General features: G+C 35.0%; 1 long non-coding RNA gene across 1 annotated transcript; it reads left to right on the forward strand.

Moving 5' to 3' along the window:
• Nucleotides 1-26,872, forward strand: LOC105750659. The gene is made up of 3 exons (XR_001121154.2): nt 1-262; nt 8,162-8,223; nt 26,687-26,872. It is a non-coding gene; the product is annotated as an uncharacterized LOC105750659 (long non-coding RNA).
• The last annotated feature ends 334 nt before the right edge of the window (nt 26,873-27,206 follow it).

The following is a 27,206-nucleotide window of genomic DNA, read 5'->3' on the forward strand; positions in this document are numbered from 1 at the left end:
TGTTTTGACTCACCATCAGGTAGTTTACAGAATTATTTCTGGGAGTGAACTTAGAGAGCATTTATTCAAGTCCTTTTATTTTATAGATGAGGAAATTGAGGCTAGGAGAATGCATCTGACTTGCTCAATGTCAATGGCTGAGCTGGAATTTGAGAGTAAATTCTTTATCTACAAATCTGAACTTGTTTCCATCATGTATACTTCCTCTCATCTCCCTCTTCAGAATCACCTACTCTCAGCATGAATTCCTCACAGTGACAAGGTAAGCAAGATACAAGATAGTAATTTTAAAAATAATTCTAATTGCTATGTTCATCATATATATTAAGGGGAAACCTACCTACTTTTGACTTTTTTCTAGCTTTATGTCTTCAGTTACAAATTTATTTCCTATGACAGCTCTTAAAATATTTGAAGACAGAAGACAGATATCTTTTTTTTTTTTTTTTTTTTTTTGCTGAGGCAATTGGGGTTAAGTGACTTGCCACATAGTCACATAGCTAAAAAGTGTTAAGTGTCTGAGACCAGATTTGAACTCAGGTTCTCCTGACTTGAGGGCTGGTGCTCTATCCCACTACATCACCTAGGTGCTCCCAGATAATCATATTCTTTACTAGGTGTTAGGAGCTGGGTAAGGAGAAGCTATTGGTGGGAGAATAAAGCAAGAAACAAGTGCCTGATATTGCCTAGATCTAAGAGCATTAGAAAGTCTTGGCATTGGCTTTTGGTTGTTGGGTTGGAAAGTTAGCCCTGACAGAACATTTAATTTTATTAAGGGAATACTAAGAATTGGAGAAACTTGAAAGAAACAAAGTGGTCAATTGAGTTCTTGGAGAGTTCAACAAAACATGGAGAAAGTAAGAATGCTTGATTTAAGAATTCTTACATGGGAGACATACAGAAGAGACATATATGGGAGAGTAAGGGAGTAAGCAAGTTTTAGCTGATAGGTCAGAAAGTTGATGACTTGCGTGCTAGTACCCTTACATTGCATAAATACTTATACAGAGAGAATAGTGACGTGAGAGTAGGTTGTCACATTTTATCTTTGACAATGTACAAATTTGTAGGTTTCTAAGTTCATCTTAATTCTTCTCTTGGTCTCTCTGTCTCTCTCCCTCTCCCTCTCTTCCCCTTCCCTCCTCCTGCTTCTTCCCTCCCTCTCTCTGTCTCTGTCTCTGTCTGTCTCTCTCTGTGTCTGTCTCTGTTCGTCTCTATCTCTGTCTCTCTGTCTCTCTCGTCTTTCATTTTCCTGTCACAGATGGCCTGTAGGAAAGGTACTAGGCAAAGTAGTGCATAGGGTGAGAATGTCAGTACAAAACTGTAGTTGTCTTATTTTTCCAGACTGAAAATCTCTAGTTTCCTCATATAATGTATCTTAAATTCTCTTCCCTAACCAAGTCAACCTCCTTGGGATATAATCTTGGGATAAAAGTCTCTTATAAAATGTGGCACCAAGAACTAATCAAACTCTTGGAGAACAGAAGCAAGTGGAACCATTTAATGCCTTCTCTTCCCTATTTTGGGCTTAAAGCTTCTAAGCTTGCATTGGACTTTTTGGTAGTCATATAATATTTTTTACTTGTGTTTATAAAATAGAACAAGGCACAGCAAATAGTAAATTTGAAAAAGGAATTTAAATTCTACCTTTCTTCATATTGGCTGTATGATTCTGCTTGTTCCATTTAATCTCTTAATGCCATATGCAATTCTTATTTTTTTTAAAATAGTAACTTTTTATTGACAGAGCCCATGCCTGGGTAATTTTTTCCGACATTATCCCTTGCACTTATTTCTGTTCCGATTTTTCCCCTCCCTCCCTCCTTCCACCCCCTCCCCCAGATGGCAAGCAATCCTAGACATGTTAAATATGTCACAGTGTATCCTAGATACAATATATGTGTGCAGAACTGAACAGTTCTCTTGTTGCACAGGGAGAATTGGATTCAGAAGATAAAAATAACCCAGGAAGAAAAACAAAAATGCAAACAGTTTACATTCATTTCCCAGTGTTCTTTCTTTGGATGTAGCTATTTCTATACATCATTGATCAATTGAGACTGAGTTAGATCTTCTTTTTGTCAAAGAAATCCATTTCCATCAGAATACATCCTCATACACTATCATTGTTGATATATATAATGCCATATGCAATTCTTAAAGATAATGTGTTACTAAATGGTAGAGGGAGTTTCCATGTTGGGATGTGTCTCAGTGAAAGTACAGGTCTAGACTTTTGACCTTTTCTCTCACAACAAAAAATTGAGATAATAGTTAACTAAAATTCCCCAACACTTTGTATGAATTACTGTTAAGCTACACCTCTCCTCATTCTGTTTTGGAGTGTTTGATTTTTAAAATCTGAATGCAGGACTTTATATTGATCTTTAGGGACCATCCCATGGTCCATATTCAGAGTTGTCATTTGCTGAGGCAGACTTGACTCAGCCTCTTAGTTCAGTTTCAGTGTTGGAACAAAATGAAATGATTTCATAGCATTGTACCAGAAAAAAAAGGAGGCTTACTTAGTAATAGAATAAAAAGGATATTCTATAAAGATACTCCAACAATTAACTTGTATAAATGCTCCCTTCTTGTCTCCATTTGGAAATGGGCCTATTAACAGGAAAGGGTGTGGTGATATCTGCCAAGTCTGAAAGACTTTGCTTTGTATGGATGAACTTCTTTATCTCCTTAGATGACCATGAAGTCATGCCATTATGGCCAGAGGTTTTACCAGGTAATATTATCTCAATAAAGTTATAACTTGAGAATTAGTTACCTGACCCAATTAAACCTTGGGGACAGTTTATAGACTTTTAAGAAAAAAACAAAACAAAACAAAACAATCTGCAGCCTCCCAGCAGAGTGTGACAATTAATTAAGTTATTGAATCTTGCTCTCTTAATGCAAATTGCCAATCTTTTATATTTCAGATTTCTTTTATTCTCCCTTTATGAAGAAATTCTAGATGTGAGCTGAAATCTAAATTGAATTAATTAAATTAAATTTTTCCTTGGGATACTAGGGCAAGGATTTCAGATCCAAGGGATGCAGTAGAAGCCAAATTCTCTTAGGACAGACCTCAGTTCAAATCACATGACTGGAATACTAGAACAAAGGGTCCCTTAGAAGAGTAGGAAGTAGTGTGGTATCTATGCCAGTCTGGACCACAAAGTAGTTCTTCAAGGTTAGATAATCCAAATTTCTAATTTTAAGCAACCTGAAATTCAGGTTAGGTGATTTAGTCAAGTTCACACAGGTAGTTAGTGGCAAAGCAAGAACCAGACCTCTTGAATTGTTAACTCCAAATACAATGTAGTAGTTGCTTTTTTCATTATTCCAGTAATGAGAAGAATGGATAATTCTTTTCATTGAATCTTAGGGAATAAGTGATAATGAGACTATTAAGAACCCCCTCATTCAAGTACTTCAGCAAAAAGTATGATACTGTATTTTGAAGTTAGTTGAGATATAGCACCTCCATTCTCTCTGAATGGCAAGAGGTTCTTAAGTAATGCTCACTCAGCCCTAACTGTAGTCATGGTAAATTCTAAAGCACAAGATGGAGAAGAATTTCACTAAGGAAAGCCAAACTCAGTTGAATTAATGTTTTTACCTAGTCAAACACTCTCAGATCTCTGTGTTTGCCTTACTTTCCAATTCTTTTATTAACTCTGGTGTTGATAACATGGCTTTTAGAAGATTTTATAATGACGAAGGCAGTGTGGAACACAGCAAGCAGGTCATTAATCCCTTAAAAGTGCAATTTAATGCAATGCTTCATGACAGGAAGTGAGCAGGATAATAAAAACCTTTACTGCATAAAACCACACTTAATATTTTTATGGCCCAATTGGCTTGACAAAATATTCTTTGTGAGTCATCACTTCAAAGTGAAGTCCTAGGGACCCATTAAAGATATAACTACAGGCCTCATGCTCCATTGTATAAAGGCACATGGGCTTTAGTTCTTTTAAGTAAAATCTTTTAAGTAAACTGAAACCTTGCATCAGGAGCCCTGGAGACCTCTTCATTCCCTGATAAGTAAAACATATGGCTAGAGGTATTACTTTAAATCATTCACTCATCTTCCTGATGATTTAGCTCATTATTTTATATTTATTTAAAGCTGACCATATTCTAGTCTCAGCTCATATTGAAGGAGCTGAAGAGGTTATAAAATTAGAAATGGTTCCACCTATTTATAGTTTAAGTAAGACAGACAAAATGATTAAGACAAAAATTCTGCTTGTAAGAGAAATTAGGATTGAGTGAGGAGCTAATTCACATCAGATATAGCTTTAGTGACTGATACAGATGGGCACTATTAAGTCAGTTTAAGCACCTCTTCTGAAATAATGGAGTAAGAAAGGATATCATAGCTATCATAGCCCTTCCTTTTGCTTACAAGCAAGACTTTCTCAGTCCCTCTATTGGAATTATTAATGAATACTTACCTGCTAAAGGATATCTAGAACTCTCTTTAAAAGGCTCCACTGAAGGGAAATTCAAAATCTCTTTTGGGAATTTTTCTCATCATCCTGTGACTTGTAACATAGTCAGGAACATTTTCATTATACTTAATTTAATATTCTGTGAGTCCATTTCCTTCTCTTCAGGATTTGGAGAAAATGGAAAACCAAGTGATCAGTTACTATAATATTCTTTGTTTCTATCCTTTAATCCCTCAAAGTTGCTAATGAGAAATTCATAAAAACCTGATATCCAATCCACTATATTATACTGCCTCATTTTCATTTTGAATTTTTTAAGCATTTACAACTCACACAAGCACCCTGATGAGTGTTAACAATGTATTTACTTAATAGTAGGAAATGAATATTTTCATGGTTCTTAGGTAACATTTTGTTTCTCATTTTCACAGCAATGCATAGCAGTAATAAAACATTCCTTTGATAAACTTGAGATGCATGCCCCTACAAATATACATGGCATGAGTGGGAAGAATAACACATAGATTATGGACCTTAAACAACTTGACTAACTTCATGCAGTCGAACTCAACTACCATTTCTTTTTCAAGGTTCTAGCCACATACCAATTCTTATCTGTGTACCTGTGAGCACACTCCCAGCAAAAACCATTTTCTTATATTTGTGTTGCCCACTATATGGTACTCCACCTCACAGACTTTAAATTTCATTCTTAGAGAATGATTATCTCAGCTTCAAGGTACTCTGTAGTCCCAAACTCCTCAAAATGAACTTCCACAGAAGTTTTTAATTTCCACAGTCAATCAAAAACAAAATTAGAAATTAGGAAATAGAGTAGACATAGAGTAGACAATTCAAGAAGTATGCATAGGGAATATATGTAGCCAAGGCAATTCACACCTATTAAATTTCATATCTTCAATTGTTTTCTTTTTGTCATCTTCTTATGCTTCTCCTCTACACAGGACATAGACTCTCTGTTGGACTCAGTTGGGCTTGTTCTGCTCTCCAGTTCAATTCCCAATTGCCAAAGTTGACCCTCTTTTGACTGCCATTGATGACTTTCTAGAGCTTGGTTATAATTTTAAAACCATAAAGGTCATGTATGATGCTTCAGGTAACCAGATTAAAAAAAATTCTGTCAGGTTGATTGAGAAATTTCTTCAATATTCCCCCCAAAGAATAAAGAAGTGAGTCATAAACTCACTCTAACTCTAGAGTTAGAAGGAATCTCAAGGCTGACCACTTTATAGTTTTATATGTAGTTTATTTATCCCTTTATGCTAGTTCATCAAAATCTGAAAGGGATTATTTGTTTACAAGTTCTGAATAGGCTACTTCTGGATCCACTCCTTATTCTATGTATTTCTCTAATCTCCTGACATTAGTTTTGCCCTGGCTTGGGTACCCCCTATATCACTTTCTGGCTCCTTTTTTGTTCTTTGTATTCCCTCAGGAGAATGTTAGCTTTTTGAAGGTAGGGTCTATCTTTTTTCTTCTCTTGTATTTCTATCCCTTGGCACAGAAGAAATACTTAACAAGTTTCTCTGTCTTCGCTCTTTGTCTCTGTCTGTCTGTCTCTTTTCTCTATGTATTTCTGTCTCTTTTCATACAACATTGGCTGACATAATTAAAGAAATGTTTAAAGTAAATTATTTCTGACACTGATTGTTCTTGAGGGAGGAGTATCAGATTACATCAGGAACTTCCCCAGCTTTTTTCAAAATCATCTATCTACTGACTGCAAGTATTTTTCAAGCAGACTTCCTCACCTGTGTCTTGCTCTCCTGGCCTTACCTTAGGGGATTGGCTCTGTCTGAGTTCAGTTTTGATAAGTGACATGGAAGAATCTGATTTTGATATTCTCCACTTAATGTGGAGAAAAGGGGGATTTTTTTCTTTTGTTTGGGGGGCAGGGTGTGGTGTAAAGAGGGCCCAATTTGTTCCAGGTGCAGCTTGTTTCCTTCTTTCCCCAGCCCCAAACCAGATATAGGATCAGACATGTTTTTTATATTTTCTTTTATGCTCTTTACACTTCAAGTGGGAGATATGTTGATGCAACTCAAAGTAGTGAGAGCCCTAATCTGAAGTGGCTGTTTGACTTTAGGCCAGATTTTCCAACATCTGGCCTTCCATAGCAGGGGGAAAAACCATGCTAGACCTTTTAAACATGTCATGCAACTAAATAACACTCAGTTCCTGTAAAGAAAACTGAAAACAAAATTGGGCTTCTCATCCTCCTCATTTGTGCATCCCTGAACATCTGTGTATTCCCTTATTGTTTTAAGTCCTGAGGTAGATACACCTGGAACTAGATCCCAAATGCTGAAATTACAAAGTTGTTCACTACATAGCAAACAAACACAACTTGATTATAACTAAAATTCATAAAAAAGTATTTGATACAGAGTATCATTTTAATCCTCTCAGCAACTCTTTGGGGTCTCTCTTCTTCGTTCCCAGCCCAAATGGTTACAGCTTAGAGCTGCTGCCAGTTCTTTCCTAGTAGAAAAGTTGCCTGCTATGTTGAGGACAGATCTAGTGCCCTTTCTTTGTGCATTAAATTCTTTTTCACCTAAATCTGTCTCTTGTGATCAGTTGCTGGCTGAGCCAATATTTCTTCTTTGCCCAAAGTCAGTTCTGCCTCCCTGTTAATTACGTAATGGATCTTAGGATTTTTAGCAGAGGAAAAAAAAATCAGAGTTGGACAATAACTTCTAATTGTTTCAGTTGATTACTGTGACATTTGTTGACAGAATTACAGTATATTACAACTTGGGTTTTGGCTAAATCATAAAAATGTATGCTCTATTTGGAGCACATATTTGGGTATCTGACACATTAAACACCAGAAATATGCCAGGTTAACCAAGGAACTGGCACAAGTTTCTATCCACTGGATGTAACATTGAAAATTTTGGGACATCTGCTAGTAAAAGGGAAATAAATTCTGCACTTTTCATACTTTCTACACGAACTCTTCTGGCCCTATAGAATATTGATTAGATTAACTTAACCTCCCTTCCTCCCTCCCTCCCTCCCTTTATTCTTCCCTCCCTCCTTTCCTTCCTCCCTTCCTTTCCTTCCTTTCTTCCTCCCTTCCTTTCCTCCCTCCTTCCCACTTTTCTCCCTCCCTCCCTTTTTCCTCCTTCTTTCTTCCTTCCTTCCTCCTTCCCACTTTTCTCCCTCCCTCCCTCTTTCCTCTTTCCTTCTTCCCTCCCTCCCTCCTTCCTCTCTCCCTTTTTCCCTCCTCCCTTCCTCCCTACTTCCCTCCTTCCTTTCCTTCTTTTCCTCCCTTCATTTCTTCTTTCCTTCCTTCCTTCCTTTCTTCATTCTTTCCTTCCTTCCTAGAATAATGTAGATAGACTGGTCCTTGAGCACAAATCCAGATTGGGTTTCTTTTCCCTGTCACTGGCAATATGGGGAATATTTATTTCTTTCAAGAGAGAAATAGGAAGCAACTGGTACAAACTGTTTTTTTCATCTTGGCCCTATAGAGAAAAGACATGTTTTTCTAAATGAGTTATGCAACAACTATCTAAGTTAGTAAATACTTTGGGCAAGTTGAAAACGTTTAGCAAAAGTAGGTGTTTGATATAAATGCTCATTAATGGAATCTGTATATATCCTTAGTTCAATTATCAGAATCGTCCAATAAATAGAAGATGATTAATCTAATTTGGAAACTTTGTATTAATTCTCAGGTTTTGGATGCCCCATCTAGTGTGTGACCTGTGCCTAGTGAGAAAAAATACAATTTCTAAAAGTAAGTATAGATTACTTATTTTTCATTATCAGGGTTAGGCCTGATATAATAATATCTTAGAACGTTAGTTCTAACTGTTCACTGTAGCAAACAGTTCACTGATGATGATTAGTATATTGATGAAAATCGTGGCTTCTCTATTTATAAACTAAATGTAACTAAAATAGAGGAACTGTCTTATTTAATGTCTGACAGTGAAAAAACCAGAGTTGGAACTATAGTCTTTATTTCTACCTTTGCAAGAAGGCCATATCTGAAGAATTATGTCCAGTTTTGAACACAAAGTTTTAGTAAAGTTATTGGCAAGTCAGAGTGTGTTCAGAGGAGAAATTATGGGGTTCAAAACCATGTATATGAATAATTTTAAAAGGGAATGTTCATCTTGGAGATGAGAAGTCTTGGGAGGAGAGATATGAAGAATCTTAAAATATTTGAAGAGCCATCATGTGGAAGATAGTTTGGTTGTCTCAGAGGATAAAATTAGAAGCAGTAGATACAAGTGGGATAGAAACAGATCAATATCAGGAAAATACAGGTAGTTTGGCCAATGTATAGGCTTTGAGTCAGGATCATTTGAGTTCAGATCCTACCTTTGATACTTACCAGCTAAGAAACCCTGAACAAGTTCTTAGCTTTTATGTTCCTCAGGCAATATCAGTATTTGCTAGTAAATACTAGTTAACTAACTGGCTTAATAAATACTAAGTCATTGATGTGTTGTGATTTATGTTGAATGAGTTGAAAAAGAACTAAATAAATACTTAGTCCTTTCTATATGTCAGTCAGTATATTAAATGCTATCGATACAAATATAAAGAAATAGACCCTGCCTTCAAGTAATTTATATACTAATTGAATGAGATGGCTAGAAGACCAGTGGCTAGGGAAGTATTTTGGTGTTGGAAGTCACATGGTAGTGAGTCAAATCATAGGGGAGTAGATTTTCATGTCCTTTCTAAAGTGGAAATAGAAGTAAATAGAAATAAGTAGAAATAAAAATAAGTACTGACTTGATTAGAAAGGTGGGTAACAGGTGGACATATGGACAATATGGATTTAGTTAGACATAATAGGTACTCAGAGATATTCCAATCAGGATTGCATGAGTCTAGGGCAAAAATTGCCCAACTGAATTACTTAGATCCTTCAGGGCATAGTCTGAAATTCTGGTGGATAGATTCCCCCTAATACGGAGTGCTTTAGGCTTATAAAATCACAAATTCTTCATATATTGGGAAGGAAAAAAAATTAAATGATTTCAGAGGTTGAGAAGTGAAATGAGAAGTTTTAGAAAATAGTGGGTTCCCCTTCCTGAGAGGTCTTCAAGCAAAGGCTAGCAGAACATTTGTTAGGAATATTGTGGAAATATTTCTTGATTGCCTACTTCAATTCTTGAGAGTCTAAAATTCTGTTAGCTATTTGACACATAAGTTAAAAATATCTATCCATCTGAAGTATTATTGTTGTTTCTTTTCATGTTAAGAGGCTAGCTTACCTTCCTGTCTTCCTTCCATAAATTTTTGTTTACTTCTGTGTAAGGTGTTGTTTTGGGATTGAGGAGGTGGGGTGGGATAGGTATAAAAAGGTATTGTTCCTTCCCCTAAAGAATTTACTACAATATTATGGAGAGATAAGTTATCTACTTCACCCATTATAGGGCTTTTGATTTCATTGATATAAATAATTCTTGTTGAGGAAACTCCCTTTACCCATGCAGAACTAAAGTCATAAGTCTTAGAGAGTTGTCTGGGTCACTGAGAGGTTAAGTGACTTGCCAGACTTCCACCAAAGTCTTCCAGAGGTTATTTCTTTATCCACTATGTCAGACTGATTCTCACAGATGAAAAAGTAAAGGGCACTGTGGCATATTGAAAAAAGGGCTTACATTTGAAGTACTGCTTTAAAATCCTGGCAATACTACTTTTCTGTGGTTTCCTGCTATATCCAATTGAGTTCTATGAGTCTCACTTTCCTAATTCATAAAATTGGTTCAATGGATCTGGAGTTTATATCTGATAGAGAGAGGATGATGAGGGGGTAGTTCATTGAAGGATATAAGATAAAATGGATTAGCTTTGGTAAGGAGTAAAGACATCTCTTCTGTGGAATAGGGATGAAGGAGAAAATAAAAACAGAAGGCATTTGAATGAGGGGAGAAGAGAGATATGTTAGAAAAATCATCTTTTTTTTTTTTCTGTAAAATATGGGATTTTCTCTTAACCTCTGTTTGCTTCAGTCCACTGGAGAAGGAAATGTCAAAATCTTCCAATTCTTTGCCAAGAAAACTCCATGGACGGTATTGGGATAGTATGGTCCATAGGTCACAGATAGTTGGACACAACTAAATAATTGAACAACTTGTGTCTGCTACACATTCCAGGACAAAGGGAGCTTAACTTGAAAAGAATGTGTGAACGTTAAAGTAAAGGAAACAGTTAAGATATATGCCAGCTTGTGACATATCTATTTAGAATCCCCCCCCTTTTTTTTGTTCTGATAAGATTATCTGATAAGATATATGATATATACCATAGTATGTATGAAATTCATTCAACAGGCAAATGGTTGTCCAGGAGGCTTCTGGAGGGATAAAAGGAGCTGAAGCCCTTTATAAATACATTGCCCAAAGGTAGACATATTCCAGATACCATCAAATGCATTACTCATGAAAAAGCTAGACAAAGATATACAGAGTACTTAGGTTTGTAGTGGTGACTACTTTAGCCCTCACTGCTCAAAACACAATTGTATTTCACTTTATCCCTTTCTCAAGAGGCATCCCTTTTCTTTGCCATTAGTTTTAGCCTCCAATTATGACTTCTTAATTTTAGGGGTTCCCTGTACTTTAGTTCTATTTGTGCCCCAAACTGAAAGGAACAAATAGAACAAAACAAAATAAAACAAAATTCCATTCTTTTTGGGGACACAAGGTAAAAGGGAGAGGAAGGGAAGGAAGTCTTTCCTTATTCTTTTTGGACTCTGTGGGAAGAGAGAATGTGAATACCCAGTGTGGTGGAGACAATGGAAAGAGGCTACTCTCTCACATATGGTAGAAAAATGCAAAATGACAGTGCAGGTTCCTGAGCATGTGCAAAGCAAAGCTCTAGTTTCAGGTGTTAACAGCCATTGAACTGTTTCTATCTATGGCTACCCCTTCCTTCTTTGGAGGGAAGGTGATTAATCTGACCAAACTGCCTCATTACCTCAGTAGGCTTCTTCTTCTTCTTCAACTATTTGTGACTCCATGGACCAGAGAATGTTAATGCTGTCCATTGTAGATTACTTGGCAAAAATACTGTAGTGATTTTTTATTTCCTTCTCTGGGGCATTACAGAAAACAATGGTTAAATGACTTGTCCAGGGTCACACAGTTAGTAAGTGTCTGAAGCTGGATTTTAACCCAGGTCTTCCTCATTCCAGATTTAGTGCTCTATCATTGAGTAACCTAACTGCCTCCTAGTTGGCTTGTAGGGAGGAACAGTATATAAACAGTGAATAATGTGAAATAAATAGCTATGTAAAAGTAAAGCAGAATTAATAATGGTGATGACAAGGGTGATGATAATAATGAGCCACCATTATTCTCTTTAAAGCCTAATCCTTATCTTGGTTTGGGTAGGACGGATAGCAAGGAAGGAAATGCCAGGCAGATCAATGTATAATGGGGACGGTGTGCTTTGAGACTACTAAAGTAATTGGGAAAACTTGTGGATAAACATATTAAGTAATGTGACAAAACTGTCCTATTAAACTTAAAAATAGGCAGGGCAACATTGAGTTTCAGGCTGACCCCATCTCAAAACCAAGGTAAGCTTGACAGGGAGGACATGGTGCTTACTTATTCTAGTTATACAAGAAGTTCCCACCTTCTGGAAAGGTTCAGTTTAGATTCCTCAAGTCAATGATTCAGTCAAGTCAGTAATGCAAGGAACTTAAGATAGGAATTCTTCATTATGCAGCAGCACAATCTCATAACAAACTTGCAAGCATATTTTAACAAATAGAGGAAAGAGTTTAGAGGAAACTTTCTTTTTGTCAAAAATATCCTCTTCTCCAAGGTATAGAGCAAGTTATTGAAGATCAGCATAGCACAATCTTAACTTCAGGCCTAAATAGTCAGAAGAAATAAATGAAGAAATGTGTTTCACTTTCCTCCTTCCCTAAGGGGCATCCTTTTTCTGTATCATTGGTTCTAGTCTCCACAACTGGGGTCCCTGGTACTCCAGTTTCATTTAGTCACATAGCAGTTTAGTTTTTACAAAGGAATATTTACTTCAAAGATACAATAATAAATTAGCACATAAATCTAAAGAGGAAAAAGCTAAAGAATCTAAAGGAATTAAAAATAAATAAGCAGCACAGACTTCCGAAGTTTGTAGATTTCAACTGAGCAACGTATCTTGAAAATGCTTCCATCTCTTTTGACACCATTATAGTGCGGACCCTCACCACCTCACAGCTAGATTATTGAAATTGACTGCTGGTGGGCCTATCTCAAGTTCTCCTCACTCCAATCTATCCTCCATTCAGCACCAAAATGATTTTCCTAAAATTCAGGTCTGATCATGTAACATTATTGGCTTCCTATTGTCTCCAGATTCAAATAGAAAGTGGTATATTTTGCCTTAAAAAACCCTTGATAACCTAGTTCCCTTCTTCTTTCCCAGTCTTCTTATACCTTATTCCCAGTGACACTGACCAAGAGGTTGTTCTATGGACAAGACACTCCATTTCAGCTCTAGACATTTTCTCTGGCTATCCTACATGCCTGTAATACTTTCCTTCTTTTGCCTTCCAGCTTTCTTCCCTAAATTATTGTTACCTCCCCAAGAGGACTAATGATATCAAAAGGGTGATGTTTTGAGTTGTAAGTAGATTGAATTTAAGTGCAGTCATCAGCCTCACTTTCTTCTGCAGAGTCATCTAAATCCAGTGGCAAGATGTACTTCAGAACAACTGGAGATGATCCTGGATGCATTAGGAGAACCTTGACATTAAAAAAAAAAAATTATTAAAGCTTTTTATTTACAAAACATATGCATGGGTAATTTTTCTTTTTTCTTTTTTTAAATTTTTCAATGTTTTTCTTTTTTTTTTTTTAATTATAGCTTTTTATTTACAAGATATAGGCATGGGTAGTTTTTCAGTATTGACAATTGCAAAACTTTTTGTTCCAATTTTTCCCCTCCTTCCTCCCGCTGCCTCCCTCAGATGGCAGGTAGACCAATACATGTTAGATATGTTAAAGTATATGTTAAATACAATATATGTATACATGTCCATATAGTTGTTTTGCTGCACAAGAAGAATCGGACTTTGAAATAATGTACAATTAACCTGTGAAGGAAATCAAAACTGCAGGCGGACAAAAAGAGAGGGATTGGGAATTCTATATTGTGGTTCACACTCATTTCCCACAGTTCTTTTGCTGGATGTAGCTGGTTCTATTCACTACTGCACTATTGGAAATGATTTGGTTCATCTCATTGTTGAAGATGGCCACATCCATCAGAATTGATCCTCACATAGTATTGTTGTTGAAGTGTATAATGACCTCCTAGTTCTGCTCATTTCACTTAGCATCAGTTCATGTAAGTCTCTCCAGGCCTTTCTGAAATCATCTTGCTGGTCATTTCTTACAGAACAATAATATTCCATAATATTCATATACCAAGAATTATTCAGCCATTCTCCAATTGATGGGCATCCACTCAGTTTCCAGTTTCTTGCCACCATAAAGAGGGCTGTCACAAACATTCTTGCACATGTGAGTCCCTTTCCCTTCTTTAAGATCTCTTTGGGATATAAGCCCACTAGAAACACTGCTGGATCAAAGGGCATGCACAGTTTGATAACTTTTTGAGCATAGCTCCAAATCACACTCCAGAATGTCTGGATGTATTCACAATTCCACCAACAATGTATCAGTTTCCCAGTTTTCCCACATCCCCTCCAATATTCCACATTATCTTTCCCTGTCATTCTAGCTAATCTGACAGGTATGTAGTGGTATCTCAGAGTTGTCTTAATTTGCATTTCTCTGATTAATAATGACTTGGAGCATCTTTTCATATGGCCAGAAATAGTTTCAATTTCTTCATTTGAGAGTTGTCTGTTCATATCCCCTCGACCATCTATCAATTGGAGAATGGCTTGATTTCTTATAAATTAGAGTCAATTCTCTGTATATTTTAGAAATGAGGCCTTTATCAGAACCTTTGACTGTAAAAATGTTTTCCAAGTTTATTGCTTCCCTTCTAATCTTGTCTGCATTAGTTTTGTTTGTACAAAAACTTGCATGGGTAATTTTAAAACATCGACCCTTGCAAAACCTTCTGTTCCAAATTTTCCCCTCCTTTCCCCCACCCTCTCCCCTAGATGGCAGGTAATCCAATATATGTTAAATATGTTAAAATATATGTTCAAGCCAATATATGTATACATATTTATACAGTTGCTGCCCAAGAAAAATAGGATCAAGAAGGGAAAAAAAACAAAAAACAAAATGCAAGCAAACAACAACAGAAAGAGTGAAAAAGCTATGTTGTGGTCCATACTCAATTCAGGCCTGAACACTCTGGGTATAGATGGCTCTCTTTATGACTGAATAATTGGAACTGGTTTGAATCATCTCATTGTTGAAGAGAGCCATGTCCATAAGAATTGATCATCATATAGTCTTGTTGTTGCGATGTATAATGATCTGGTTCTGCTCATTTCACTTAGCATAAGTTCATGTAAGTCTCTCCAGATCTCTCTAAAATCATCCTGCTGGTCATTTCTTACAGAACAATAATATTCCATAACATTCATATATCGTAATTTATTCAGCCATTCTCCAATTGATGGGTATCCATTCAGTTTTCAATTTCTAGCCACTACAAAAAAGGCTGTCACAAACATTTTGGCACATACAGGTCCCTTTCCCTCCTTTAAGATCTCTTTCAGACATAAGCCCAGTAGAAACACTGCTGGGTCAAAGGGTATGAACAGTTTGATGACTTTTTGAGCATAGTTCCAAATTGCTCTCCAGAATGGGTGGATCAGTTCACAATTCCACCAACAATATATCAGTTTTCTCACATCCCCTCCAACAATCAACATTATCTTTTCTTGTCATTTTTTTTGCCAATCTGAGAGGTATGCAGTGGTATCTCAGCGTTGTCTTAATTTGCCTTTCTCTGATCAATAATGATTTGGAGCACCTTTTCATATGACTAGAAATAGTTTCAATTTCTTCATCTGAAAATTGTTCATATCCTTTGACCATTTATCAATTGAAGAATAGCTTGGATTCTTATATATTTGAGTCAATTCTCTACGTATTTTAGAAATGAGGCCTTTATCAGAAACTTAGAATGTGAAAACAGAATCTTGACATTTTAAAGCTAAGCTGTTTTCCAGGCCTCAGGTTGCCTGAGGCAAGAATCATTCAGTGATTTTAAGCTAGTTTTGCTTACTTTAAATCCCAGCTAAAATCCCATTCTCTACAGAATCCTTTCTTGAATCTCTCAATTCTAGGACCTTTTTTTTTTCTGTTAATGTTTTCCATTTATTGTATATATAGCTTGCTTTGAATATATTTGTTTGCATGTTCTTTTTCTCTTTGAACAATAAACTTCTTGAGGATAGAGACTCTTTTTGCCTCTTTTTGTATTCCTAGTGTTTAGCACAGTGACTGTTATATAGTAGATGCTTAATAAATATTTATTGATTGAGTGATGTCAAATAATGAAATGTAGGCTAGTGTCTTGAATGATTTTGAAAAAGAAATGGGTAGACTTGGAAAGGAATTTCAAAGAGCATTTTTTGAATTTGATGGCATGAATCAAGCTAAAAGAATTAATGCCCATTGGTGTGAGATTCTCTCCTTAGTGGTGGAAATTGATGCCCTGAACCTGTGGAAGGTGTGGATTTTCCAAAGAGAGGAGAGCTCCTTGCTTCAGTCTCTTAAGCTCCTTTGAGTCTCTTTAGGTTTTACAGTCACTTTGGCCACTTTTGGCTTCCAGCTTCAAGAGAGAAGGTGGATGATCCTAACTCCACTTCTGGATGCTGAAGGGAGAATAAGACTTGGAGAAAAAATGACATGAGAGAAGCTAGCAGTCCCCATCATGTCCCTGCCCTCCATTTGTTACACTAGAAATTTTGATGAATTTCCCCTTGGGTGAAATCTGGGATTCTGTCTTGGTTGAACGAATTTATTTTGTTCCCAATGGGAAAACTCCTTTACTCTTTATTGTTTCATATATATTCTCCTATATATACTTTTTTTTTTATTAATTTGGACAAATGGGTTTCTTTGTTGATTACTATGTGTGTGAGTTCATGGTGAAAATGGTATTTCATAAAAAAGAAGTAAAATCTTAGAAAAAGAGCTCATGATCTTCTTTTACTTGGTGAATAAGATGTTTAGTTTGAACACCAAAACTATATCCTCTAAACCAGGGAAAGTATAATTCTAGCCTATATCCCATTCTTTATGAGGAAGGTAGTATGCCCAAGCTTCAGTCTTTGACCTTTCACTACTCATCCTGGCAGGAACTGTCTTCCTTGGAGAAGGTTGAAAGTATGAGAGTAGAGGATGAAGCTTGTAATTAAAAGCACAAAAACATTTAAGAAACTATATATAGTATTATATGTAGCAGTTATAAGACCTATAGAAGGAAAAAGGGAGAGAACTATTGAAGATCTGTGCAAAAATGTATTTTAGCTGGTACTTGCAGCAGAAAATTTAAATGCCATATAAGTTTATTAAAAACAACAGTAAGAAAACATGCAGAGTGGAATCCAGAAGACAAATACACAGTAGAAATTCTAGATTCCCTTAATCAGCAATTGAAAGCAAAATGATTAAAGAAATAAGCAATGAATAGTATAAAGGATGAAATAAACAGTCTGACCGACCAGAAATAGTAGAAGCTTAAGAATTAAAGAAATCAAACATGAGAGAGATTCTCTGATTAAAAAGGATGCAGAACGTTTCTGGTTATTTGTAAAGTCATAAGAAATCTGTCACAACAAAATGAATTCTCATAAAATGAGTAACAGAAAACTTAGGAACTTTTATTATTTTATTATAATGGCAGGCATAATCATTATACCAAGAGAGCTAAGTGAAAGTTCTCACTTCTTTAATACAAATGGAAAAACATATTTCAGTGATGTGAGAATAGCTAGCAAAACATTTTACCAGCTTCTCAGCTACCAGCATATTTATTAATGCAAGGAATCAAATATCTATTGCCAAAAGATGAGAATGCTAGTGAGCTTTCTAAATATAGCACAATTACATGTTTATGTATTTTACAAAGCAGGCACAACTTGCATTATTAAAAAATCTACACCATCTTTTTGTGTGGATAGATGTATGCTAAAAAGCAAAAATATTGTGCCAAAGGTTTAAAAGTCCCAGAGGTTTAAAAAATTTTAATTATTATTGAGTCAACAGTTATTGAACCAGCTGCCTTAAAGTGCCTTATCACAAAGCCTTTGACTCAGTCCTATAGTTGATGAGGGGAGCCCTGAAACTCTTTCTCTTTCTGTTTCTCTGACTTTGGGAATGAGCCATGAGGTAGAGCATTTGAGAAGCTGCTTGAAGGAGAAATTCTCCTTGAACTCTGTGTCTGTGAGGCTCACCCCAGGAAATCAAGATAAAATGGTTTATCTAAGTGGTGCTAGTTGAGTCTGGAGCTGGAGAATTCCAACCCTATTAAATTAAAGAAAGACTCATTCAATTTTAAGAATTCCAACTCAAGCTGCGCTGAACAGCCCTGATAAAGAGCAACCCCCAGCTTGTTGCCAAGGCTTATAAAATGAGCCAACTTGGGGCTCAGTCCTTGCAGAGGACCTAACGTGCCATACCATGCCATGCCTTGCCAAGGAAACCTCTTCCCGCTGAAATGATATTCTCTTTCAGCCTTACCCTCTCTTTACTCTCTCACCTATTTCCCTAACCAGACTTTATACCTCTCTATCAGGATTTCTCTACTAGAAACTTTACTTCTCTGTCAGACCTTGCTACTAAGGAATTCAGTCTTTCTATTCATGCATAGCAAAGGCTAATTTCCCAATGCCAATAATAAACTTCTTTTTATCGGTCAAGTTTTTTGGGTTCATAAATTCCTTTATGAAGGACCTCTGCATCGCCAGAAGGGGATTCCCACAACTTCATACCCTGCATTGAATCCTAAGGGGATTTAGGGAAGCCAAACTTCTTCATTTGGTTCCCTGAATTCCAACCTGTCACTAACCTCATCATTTAACTCCCTGACCGCCAGGAACCTTAATCTCATCATTTTGGTTCCCTGAATCTAATTTCATTATAATTATGGCTTATTCATATATTACAAATATATAAAATGGATCAAGTGAGAATGCCAGAATATTTCATGTTCTTTGCTCTCTATGCCATTGGCACAATAAAATTAAAAAAAGATTTAAAAAATGTGGCATCTTGCAAGGAGACAATTTAAGCCTACTAATATTTCTTCTAAGCTGTAGAGCCTAATATTATCACTTCTCCATAGAATTGAATATCTCTAGTGTCCTTTCTACTTGAGCTATACTGAGAATGCTTTCCATGAGTCTACAAAAGATGAGCTTGCTGATAATCATTATACTGATAAGCAACTACAAAAAGCAGTTATTTTCTATCTACCTAAACAACAAATTGTAGAACATTAAATATGGAAGATAATAGTAGGGTCGTTACTATTATACATTAAGCAAATTGAGAATGTTTTAACAATAATAATAATGATAATAATCATAATAAATTTTACTCTACCAAAACACCCCTAATTTCACAATTTCCAAGCATCACGTAATGAAAAATTTCAGAATACAGAGAGAGCTAGCAGAACAAACCAGTCATGTAGAATCAGGATGACGTATATATCATTCTATTGTCTTGTCTGATATTTGAGTTGTATCAAAAATGCTTTCAGAGAGTTTACAGATGAATTTAACATCTAAACATTTTAATTCAAATACAGAAAGCAATTTTATCTGCCTTTGTAATAGTCTGTAGGTTAGTACACAAAAGAATAATGACAAGATAGTAACTTATCTAGAACTATTCTGAATTCCTTGGAACAAGAAGATGCTTTTTCTTTAGTAATAATGATCTTGATGAAAAAACACTTAAGTACTTATATGAATCCAGTACCATTGTAAGTGATGAGATTAAAAATATAATTTAAAAGATGGTACTCACTTCAAGGAGCCACAAAAACCTCAAATAAGGTCACAAAGAGTCGAACACAACTAAATGATTGAACAATAGCAGGCAAACTAGTGGTAAGCAACTTATGCAGAATCACAAAACTAGCAAGAATCTAAATCTGAATTTGAACTCAGGTCTTCTTGAGTTGCAGAAGAATTGATCCAGAACCCTATCTAATGTGACATCTAGTTGCCCTATAAAAAAAGAGAGAGAAGAAAATTCCTAAGATGAACTGGAAAACAGTGAGTCTAGAGTAAATTCCTCTTTATTGGTCTGAATATTTCACTGGGTTACTAGTAAAGCACTTTACTAACTTCTGCTTTGATGTAAAGCTTATTATCTTTTAAACATTTTCTTAAACATTGGTTACTTATAACCAAAATATGAGAATACCAATGACTTCCCAAACATGGTCAATTTGATTTTTCTATATTTTATACAAAGCATTCACAGTTACATGAATTAAAAAACTTAATAATGCACTTTGAGAAATTGACTCAATTTGGACAATACCAAAGATCTTTAAAAAGTTAATTAAATCAGGGCTCATGATTCCAGAGGAATCTCCAGGGGAGTTTTATAAAGATTAAATCTTCCATGGTAAAAAAGAGGAAGAGGACTGATAGAGATCTCACAGCACTCAAGATAAATTTATAGAAATACTTTTGGAACACAAAGACTTCACTTCAAAAGATATAATAAAGACTAATAATTCCATTAAATTCGTCCATTAAATTTGTTAAATGTAATCTAAAGTAGTTTATTTTTTGATAGACATTATGAAGGGCTTAAGATACAAGATGAACTCCCCTTCCAATCAGAGGAATGGGTGATAATAAGATGGAGTCCCAAAGCTGATGGGACCTTGTAAGATTACTAATTATTAACCATTACTAATGGTTAGTATTCTTTCTCACAGAAGAAGCAATGCAAATAATTGTTTTTGTTACATTATTTGTTACATTTTATTAAATTGTATAGCCAAGTAAATTTGATTTTTCCCTAAATCTTGGAGGCTAGGGGTTTTAGATATATCAAGAAAGATGAACAACTGGGGGCAGGATTCAGATCTAATTTGTGAATAATAAACAAGTTAGTTTAATAATGAATAAAAATTATTTAAACATACTCTTGGATTATCATTGAATTTGGGATGATGAGAATGAAATGAAAGGGTGGGTGAAGGCAAGATGGCAGAGTGAGAGAAAGCATTTTTGTCTTAGCTCCCCAGCATACCTATTCCATAACAACCTAGTAATGTATGAGATTGAATTCTGAAAGGTAAAGACATGCAAAAATTCCAGTAAATCATTTTTCCAGCCCAGGGAAGCTTAGGAAAACAGAGATTTGTGGACACCAGGGAAAGAGATAGCAGTCAAGTAAGGAAGTGCTAGCTAGTTGTTATACAGTGAGGATTCTGTGTGCCTTATAACTTTATCATAGTTTGGCAGCCATGTCTGGTACTCTGAAATGTTAGTCAATTCAATTATTGATCTAGCTGCCACATCACAGTGGCAATGATGGGGAATATTCTGGTAATATGGCATGGTAAGAGTGCTGACACAGAACATCAAGTTAGGAAGCACTGTGGGGGAAAAAAAAACAAACCAAGGAATCCCTGAGTTAGCACTGGGAATAAGAATGAGTACTATTTGGCATTTCTTTTACCCATTATTCAGTTCTGGATCATGGACTGGGGCAAAGAAGAACAGTAATGAATAAACCCAGAACCCAACTGAATACTAACCATAGAAGATGTTCCAGAAACCTAACTGTGTAGTTCTGAGCTCAGCGGCAGAGCAGCAACTTATTTCTAACCTTTAGACCACATATAAGCTTGTAGCAGAATAATTAGGATAGGAACCAAGACTAAAAGAGAGCCTACTCTTTAGTCACTCTCAACCTGTGGAACCAAACTAGCAGATCCAATTTATAGATCTCAAACCATGAAGTCTTCCTGAATCACACTACTTTGGAAACTCTAAAAACTTGCAGGCTTCCCAAACTAAACTGTGAAAGTAGAAGGACATAAAAAGACAGAAGCTTAGTTTGTATTTCCCCCTCATTCCCCTGTCCTCCCAAGTGAATAGCGTTTAATACTAGCATAAATCCTAAAGTCAAGAAGTAGGCCAGAAGAATGACTAAACAAAAGAAGAATCTTTGGTGATGAAGAGGCTCAAGACTTAAACACACAAAAAAGACACTTACTTGAAAGGATCTATAAGACAATCATCAAGAAAAATGCAGATTGGATATAAGTTCAACAAGAATTCTTAGAAGAATTAAAGAAGGAGCTAAAAATCACTTAAAAATAAGCTATGAAAGAAAAATATGAAAAGATAGTTAAAAATTTGGTAAAAAGTTTTATAACCTAAATTAAGAAAATAAAAATTTGAAAATTGGAATTGGCTAAATGAAGGCTATTGACTTCCCAAGATGTCAAATTAACATAATTTTTAAAAAGTCAAAAGACTGGGGAAAAATAAAACAAATCTGAAATATCTCATAGGAAAAACAATTGACCTTGAAAAGAGATTGGGCAGAGATAAGAGATATTAAGAATTATTGGAAATAAAGATTTAAAAAAAAAAAAGAATTATTGGATTATTTGAAATCCATGAGTAAGAAAACAGCCTACGTATATGCTCCTATAAATGGTACCTTAAGAAATTATAAAGAAAAATTGCCCAGATATCTTAGAATCAAAGAGCAAAGTAGAAATTGAAAGAATTCATTGGTCACTTTCTGCAAAAAGAAAAACAATAGCAACAACTCCTAAATGAAAACTCCAAGGAATACTATAGCCAAAATTCAGAGCTTCCGGGTCAGGAAGAAAATATTGCAAGTAATTGGAAAGAAAGAATGCAAAAACCCTGCAGCCACAGTCAGGATCATATAAGATTTATCAGTCACCATTTTAAAGGAAGTGAGAATTTAAAATATGATATTCTGAAATGCAAAGGAGTAGAATTACAATGAAAAAATAACTTGCCCGGCAGAACTGAACATAATTCTATAGGGGAAAATGGATAGTAAATGAAATAGAGGGTTTTCAAGCATTTCTGATGAAAATACAAGAGCTGGATCAAATATTTGATGTTCAAATGCAGGATTCAAGAGAAAGAAAGATAATCATGAGTAAAAAATCAGAATGGACCAAAAAAGGTTAAACCATTTACATTCTTATATGAGAAAGTGATACATGTAAGCTCTCAAATCTTTATCATTACTAGGACAATTAGACACGATTGAGTCTATTATATTGAGATAATCTCAAAAGAACAATAGAAGGGTGAGAAAGAGGGATGCACATGGAGAGGAGAAAAGGGAGAGGAAGAATGGGAGAAATTATCTGATACATATATGGAGTAACTAAGGAAGAGTTTAGGTAATGGAGGGGGCAGTGAAGGGAGGAGCAGGCAACACTTGAACCCTACTCTCATTTCAACTAATTCAAGGAGAGAAGAATAAATATATACACATAGTTAGGTACAAAAACATATCTTACCCAACAAAAGAGGGCTGGAACTCTGGAAAAGTACACTTAAAATAAGGATACTTACAACAAGGTGTTAACTCAGTGGAATTGATGTGATGATGGTTCTTTAGTATACATATACTTAGTACTTAGCATGGTGATGTAATGCTTCTGTAGTTCACACATAATCAGTATGATGTAATGATGTAATCATACCAAGGTATTTAAGGAATGAGAAGGACTGGAAAAGAGACATTCAATTTTTGACCATCCTCTTGGTGGCTCTCCTGCCTCCTGCACTCCTCCACTACGATCAAGACTGGGCCAGAATAAAGACTCTAGACTCTATTCCTGACCATTCTCATGGTGTCTATCCTGCTGAAACCAAGGCCCATATGAAGGAACTTTAGAAAGGTAGCCCAAACATTACAGGATTACAGGAAAGTAGGAAGGTTTGAGGTTAAAACAAAGTGAAGGGGGGGGAGGGGCAGGATAAAAAGGATAAAGGTAGTTAAAAAAGGATAAAGTAGTTAAAAACAAAATGAATTGTTAAAGAGGGCAAAAGATAAAAGAAAGAAGGATAAGGTAAAAGAATAAGATAAAGATAAAGAGCAATCATGATTTGAATATGAATAACAATGAAAAAGAATAGCAGAAAAGATTAGAAACCAAAAATTCAACAATATGTTGTTTAAAAGAAACATACTTGAAACAGAAAGATGGGTACAGAATTCAACTAAAGCCTTGGAACAAAATTTATTATGCTTTAGCTAAAGTAAAAATGGATAGAAGGGGTAATCATGATCTTAGACAAAGCAAAGGCAAAAATTGGTCCAATTGACATAAATAGAAACTACATTTTGTTGAAAGGTAGCATAAACAATGAATTAATATCAGTTCTGAACATATGTACACAGAATTACATAGCCTCTAAATTCTTAAAGTAAAAGTTAAATGAGTTAAAGGAGGAAATAATAAAACTATAATAATGGAGTACCTCATTTTATCCCTCTCAGTTCTAGAGAAATTTAATCTAAAATATATTAGAAAGAATTTAAGGAATTCAATAGGATTTTAGAAAAGTTAGATAATAGGCCTCTGGAGAATACTGAATGGGAATAAAAAGGAATATACCTATATCTGCTGCAAATGGCATTTTCACAAATATTGCTCAATTATCAGTACATAAAAACTTCACAAATAAATGCTGAAATATTAAATACATCCTTTTTCTGGCTACAATGAAATAAAAATTACATCTACTAAAAGACCTTTGAAGTATGGATTAAAACCTAAAGGATGAGTGGGTGAAAGAATATATTAAAAATCAATAATTTCATTAAAGATAATTAAAACAATAAGACAACATGCCAAAATTTGTGAGATATTGTCAAAACAGTACTTAGTAGGGGAAAAAAAACTATCTCAATGTTTAATTGAATAAAAGAGAAAAAGAGTAGGTCAATGAACTGGTCATACAGCAACAAAAATATTTGAAAAACAACAAATTAAAAAACAAACAAATATCAAGAAAGAAAAACTGAAAATAAAAGGAAATATTAGCAAGATTGAAAGCAAACTTAAATAATTGAACTAAAAATTCAATTATTCAAAATACAGAAGAAACTAGATAATTTGTATCAAGAAATGAAACCACAAATTTACAGATAATAAAGAAGAAATAAAAACAATTATTAGGAATTATTTTTCCCAACTATATGCCAATAAATCTGGCAGTCTTAATGAAATGGATGAATATTTACAAAAATATAAATTGCTAAAATTAACAGAAGAGGAAATAGAAAACTTAAGTAATCATAACTTAGAAAAAGAAATTGAACTACTAATAAATGAATTTCCTAAAGGGAAAAAAATTCAGGACAGATGGATTTACATATGAATTCTACCAAAGTCTACCAATTATCAAATATATTAGACATTTAAAGCATATAAACTGTTTGAAAAAAAATGTAAAAAAGGAGTCCTACTAGATTCCTTCTATGATACAAATATGGTCTTTATACCTAAACCAAGGAGAAGAAAAACTGAGAATAAAAAAAAAACCCAGCCAAAAAACAACAAAATAAACAAACAAACATATATATATATATACCAATTTCCTTTTTGGTGCAAAAATTAATTTTTCAATTGGAAGTCATCTCTCTATGTTCTGAACTTCACATTTTTGGTATCTCTAATACAATACTTTTTTGCATACAGCCTTATTTTAGATTATAAGCTTCTTGAAGGGGAGTGTCTATGTTTTGTGCATCTTTGTATATTCTTATATGTCATCTCCTTGCACATAGGAGGTATTCAATAGATATTCACTAAATGAATATTTTCATCATGTTTGTTTAGTTGAATTAAATACACTAATTTTCAAATTGAATACAAAAGAAAAAGAGCATATTAGATAATTTGCCTTGGATTTAGGGAGACTATAGTCAAATTTCAGTCTCTAACACATACCATTTGAGTTACTAAGGGCAGGTCCCTTCACCTGTTAGTGCCCTAGGCAACTCTCCAAGACACTAAATTAAACAAGTTGATGATTTGCATTAGTAAAAGGAGCTTCCCAGTTAGGAATTTCTTGCACAAATCAAAACATAGATCCATACCTTATTTTACCTCTTGATAAGTTAGCTAAAAAAAGTATTATAAGGAGAGTGCAAAGGTGAAAATTTGTAACTTTTTGTTTTTGTTTACAATAGGAGATATGTGAATTAGCAACATGGAATGATGGGAAGTAAGTTGTACTTCAAGAATTTAGTGATACAATTACTGGTATTCAGTTCATTCAGATAATCAGGCTTCCCCTTCAATGGGTTTATTAGAAATTACTAGGGAACACAACATGAAGGCAGGAAGTTCTCAACCCATTTGGGATATAATGTTTGTTTATCTCAGTAGAGAAAAAACACAAATAATTCTTATTAAAACAGGTTGCTTCAAGATAGCCTTTCCTTAAGTCTTTGATAGAGAGTAGTAAAGTTACTGCCCTCCACATCCTCTTCTTTAAAAAATACTGCGGAGGACTGGAGGAAGCAAAATTATTCAGAAATTCTCTTTCTTTAGAATACTCTCTACTAAAGAAGCTATTAATTATGAAGACAACATATTTTGCTTTTCTCTTTCCTACTACCAATCACTCTTTTGCTCCCTTTCCCCCATATCAAATTTTTATTCCAGGAAAAAATATTATGCCAGCATCCTAGCAACATCAATAATTGATTTCAAACTGAAAAGGGAATTTCCCTCTCTTTATTTGGGTTTGGTACCTTCTTTGGATAAAGTCAAGTTCTCCTATTTTGAGATTACTTTAAAACCCAGCTTCTCACTCTCTGTAAACAAATGCTTTGTTAGTCCAGTACCCCAGAATGTGCTAAGCAGAAAGTTTATTTTCAAAATGTTCCAAGGGTGAAAGTACCCACCCTATACTGGGGCTTTCTACACCCCTAGGCCTTCTTTAACCAAGTTGATTCAATTCCTACCAAAAAAAAGAGAGAGAGAAAGAAAAACCCAAACCATATATGACTTTTTCCCTCTGAATCCAATAACAACTATTTTCATAAAGAGGTCCAGATGTTTAATTTTTTCCAAAAGAAATTTTAACAAAAACAAAATAAAAGTAACTGAGGAGAGATCATTTTTCCATTGACTTCTTAACCCAAATGAGACTAGTTACGCCAATAAAACCACAGATTTGCTTCCCTCAAACACTCATCCTTCATCCTCCCATTGCCTCTACTTTTACACAGGTGCCTTCCCAGAATTCCACTGGCCCAAACTTTTGCAAGCTGCTGCACTGAATTTCAAGAAGTCATTATGAAAGGCCAACTGTGGACGACTGTAAGTTGCTACAGTTTCTCTCCAATTCAATAAGTCTAAGGATAAATATAACCTGGGTTCACTAGCATGAGTTATATTTTCCTATGTCAATTAGGAGATCCCCTATTCTCATAGTCTTCAAAAACAAAATTAGTCAATGAAGTAATAAGTTTTCCAAAAAGGCCTTGTCTCAATTCACAATTTAGCGAAAGGGTGTGGTATGGGATGAGAGGCTAACTGGGTGGAAGTCACCATACTGGTAAGCTATGATTTACTGTATAGTCAGCTGGATTCTGAATTCCCTGAGTTTTTAATCTTTCTACCCAATAATTAGCAGCCTTTGAAGACTTTCCACATCCCTCACACTTTGTGAGCCCAAGAATGATTATGGAAGAAACGTTTATATCTTCCTATTGAAAATTTGGAGCCTCCTTAAAATTTTTTCATCAA

This window comes from Sarcophilus harrisii, chromosome 5, assembly GCF_902635505.1.
Source record: "Sarcophilus harrisii chromosome 5, mSarHar1.11, whole genome shotgun sequence".
Classification (NCBI taxonomy): Eukaryota; Metazoa; Chordata; class Mammalia; order Dasyuromorphia; family Dasyuridae; genus Sarcophilus; species Sarcophilus harrisii.